The following is a 4,300-nucleotide window of genomic DNA, read 5'->3' as shown; positions in this document are numbered from 1 at the left end:
TTTCCCTTCAAATTGTGTTTCGCAGTGGCGATAAGTAAATCGCAGGAGTTGACGTGACACAAAACTGCCGGCCGGAGTGGCCGTGTGGTTCTAGGCGCTCCAGTCTGGAGCCGAGTGACCGCTACGGTCGCAGGTTCGAATCCTGCCTCGGGCATAGATGTGTGTGATGTCCTTAGGTTAGTTAGGTTTAATTAGTTCTAAGTTCTAGGCGACTGATGACCTCAAAAGTTAAGTCGCATAGTGCTCAGAGCCATTTGACACAAAACTGTTTGTCAGTTCTATGTGGCGTGGTCGTGGATAAGTACTCTACACAATTTGTTAGCCGCCCGGTCTGGCCGAGCGGTTCTAGGCGCTACAGTCTAGAGCCGCGCGACCGGTACGGTCGCAGGTTCGAATCCTGCCTCGGGCATGGATGTGTGTGATGTCCTTAGGTTAGTTAGGTTTAAGTAGTTCTAAGTTCTAGGGGACTAACGACCTCAGAAGTTGAGTCCCATAGTGCTCAGAGCCATTTGAACCATTTTTTTTAGATGGACCTGTCTACTGGGAATGATAGGTCATATAACATATAAAAATGGCTGTACATGGCGAATAGTGTCAATTAGAATTTCATATTTGTATTTGGAATGTTATCTAATGAAGACAGAATTATACTGTTAAATATTTTAATCCAAAACAATTTTATCAGTTTACCGCTAATCTTGATTGCGCACTGGCTTTTATAATGAGATGTTGGTTTGGTTCAAGCATTAGCTTGTCTTTCTCTCACTACAGCAGTTACACTTATTAGCTAATGTTGATCATCATTCATATGAACATCGTGAACAGGAAACATACTGAATCCAATCGTGATGTTTATTAGTTCCGTAATAGATTTCACCACACTCAGTGCATTCATCCTCATCCTACTCATGAAAGTTATTTTCGTAATCCTATACAATGTCTGCATCCGATGAACACAGTGAGCTAGAAGGAACAAATTATATTCCATCCAAAAGTTTTGTCTGTGTTGGCTTAGGATTAGTCAGTTCTGAGATGGTAATCTTGAAAGTTTTAGGTTTAGTGGGAGTGAAGTTCGAAGTTGTGTCAGTAAAGGAATTTGACTTGTGCAGATAATTCTGCTCTTTTGATGTGCCTTTGCTCAGTAGATCTTTTGATGAACTTTGAAGTGGTTGGTTGGCCTGTGTGTAAGATTCTGTGCCGGCCGAAGTGGCCGTGCGGTTAAAGGCGCTGCAGTCTGGAGCCGCAAGACCGCTACGGTCGCAGGTTCGAATCCTGCCTCGGGCATGGATGTTTGTGATGTCCTTAGGTTAGTTAGGTTTAACTAGTTCTAAGTTCTAGGGGACTAATGACCTTAGCAGTTGAGTCCCATAGTGCTCAGAGCCATTTGAACCATAAGATTCTGTTCGTCCACTTGTTGGCACTCCGACAAATAAGCATAGTCTGGGACTGCAGCCTTCTACCGTGGGATTGCTGTACATGCCTTGAAGCTAAATTTAATTATGTTCTGTCTCTCTCACATTAAAACAAGTGTTACTACATCTTTCCCAAACCACACTGGTCCATCTCTCCCCATTGTCTGGGAGAGATGTACCACCACGACTTGCACCTGTAGGCAGCGAACTCGATGGCCATTTTATGGTAGTTTCATTCCTACACATTTGTCAAGCTAGCAGTTAAAAAGCTGCATCAATATTGTGCAGACTAGGCATTAATACTAAAATTATGTAACTAAACGTTGAAACTCTGCGGCTTACCAGAATAGAGAATATGGTTTTTGTCTTGAACTAAGACGAAGATGACACCAACACTTGCGCACCACGTTATTCACTAACGAGCTACCTCGCAAGTAGCTGGAGCTGCTCTGTGGCGCATTTATGAAATACGCCACTGTCCATCACTCCCACTGGTCCAGCTCTCCTTGACTTACCCTGGTGCTTTTCCCGCTGTCGAGTCATGAAGTACCAACCAGCGCTGCTCCAGTTGCTGATTCCCGTAAGGATATTTCCAAACATGAATCCAGCATATGACGTGTGTGAGAAAAATAGTGAGACTGAAACAATGCGAGCGATCTGGCAACGCTGTATTGTTCTGCTTGTGTAGACCGGCATGTTCATCCCTTCCAGATTCTCAGTTCAAGTTTGAACTCCATACAGCCACGTGTGGTGTTTGAGAGCGCCATCAGTAAAGTTCTGACTTTGTTGTGTGTTAAGAAAATGGAAAAGCGGAATTTAGAGCTACGTTGTGCCATCAAGTTTTGTGTTAGACTTGGGGACTCCGCGAGTACGACCTTTGAAAATTTGATACAGGTCTATGGGGAGCATTCCTTATCAAGAGCACAAGTTTTTGTCTGACACAAGTCATTTTTGGATGGACGAGAACACATTAATGATGAACCTCTCTCAGGGAGACCTTCAACTTCAAAAACCGACGAAAACGTCGAAACGTCGGACGTCTGCACGCTCTTGTGAGATCAGACTGACGTTTAAGAATAAGGCCAATGGGTGACTTGTTAAACGTAAACACTTTCACTATTCATTAAATTTTGACTGAAGATTTCCACACGCGAAAGGTCTGTGCCAAAATGGTGTCGAAAAAACCTCAAAACTGAGCAGGACGACAAACGAAGAAACGTGTGCGTTAATCTACTTGAGAGGACTACGGACGACCACGAATGGTTCACTCGTGTGATCACACGTCATGAATCCTGGATTTCTGAGTGCGATCCTCAGACAAAGCGTCAAAGTGAGGAATGGCACACTGTGACATCTCCTCGACCGAAGAAAGCTCCAGTGAGCAAATCAAACCTCAAAACAATGCTGATTTCCTTTCTTGAAAATAAAGGAATCATGGACGATGAATTTGTTCCTCCGGGACAAACTGTCAACCAAGTATTTTACACGGATGTCCTTGAAAGGCTCACGAGAAGGATGAATCGAGTGCGACCGGGCACTGCAGGCCAGAAGATGCTGCATTATGACAACATCCATGTCAGATGGCCACTTTCATCACGGAATGTTTGGCATCAAAAGGCATTTCTATAGTTTGCTTGCCGGCCGCTGTGGTCAAGCGGTTCTAGGCGCTTCAGTCCGGAACCGCGCTGATGCTACGGTCCCAGGTTCGAATCCTGCCTCGGGCATGGATGTGTGTGATGTCCTTAGGTTAGTTAGGTTTAAGTAGTTCTGAGTTCTACGGGACTGATGACCTCAGATGCTAAGTCCCATAGTGCTCAGAGCCATTTTGAACCATTTTTGTAGTTTGAAAGCTCCACTATTCATCCGTTATAAGTCCTTGTGACTTGTTTCTTTTCCCGAAATTGAAAAATGTCCGAAAAGGACGCCATTTTGGGACTCTGGAGAAAAATCAAAAGAATATGACCGACTTGTTGAAGGCTCTACCAGTTGAAGCCTTTCAGCGCTGCTACCAAAACCGGGTACAGCGACTGTATAGTTGCCGGAGGGAACTACTTTGAAGGTGACAATATTGTTGTTTGAAAAAAATGAAAAGTTTGGTGAATAAAAAATCAGTCATTACTTTTCTCAAACACCTCATACACATCCGATAAAAAATATCAGGACATCTAGCAATGTCCATCCTGCGCCTTTATGACGGACTGGACTCTGATGGGGATACTTTCAATGAGGTGTCCGAATATCTGTGGAGGGATGGCAGCCCTGTCTCCTCCTGGAGCCGAAAGTAGAGGAGGTAATTACGTTAGAAGTCGACATTCGAACATCCCATAGGAGTTCCATATGGTTCAAGTCGGCCCACTTGTCCACAAACCATTGCCTCACAGATGCTGTTTTACACTGAAAAGCCACAGAAACTGGTCCACGTGGCTAATATCGTGCAGGGCCCCCGCGATCATGCAGAAATGCCGCAACATGTTGTGGCATGGTCTCGACTAATGTCTGAAGTAGTGCTGGAGGGAACTGACACCATGAATCCTGCAGTGCCGACCATAAATCCGTAAGAGTATGAGGGGGTGGAGATCTCTTTTGAACAGTATGTTGCAAGGCACCCCAGATATGCTCAATAATGTTCATGTCTGGGGAGTTTGATGGCCAACGGAAGTGTTTAAACTCAGAAGAGTGTTCCGGGAGGCACTCTGTAGCAATTCTGGACGTGTGGATTGTCGCCTTGTCCTGCTGAAATTGCCCAATTCCATCGGAATGCAAAATGGACACGAATGGATGCAGGTAATCACACAGGATGCATACGTACGTGTCACCAGTCAGAGTCGTATCTAGACGTGCAATTGCACATGCTCCACACCATTACAGAGCCTCCGCCAGCTTCACTG

Source organism: Schistocerca nitens, chromosome 6, assembly GCF_023898315.1.
Source record: "Schistocerca nitens isolate TAMUIC-IGC-003100 chromosome 6, iqSchNite1.1, whole genome shotgun sequence".
NCBI lineage: Eukaryota > Metazoa > Arthropoda > Insecta > Orthoptera > Acrididae > Schistocerca > Schistocerca nitens.
The sequence above is the reverse complement of the archived record's forward strand: the minus strand, read 5'-3'. Positions refer to the sequence as shown.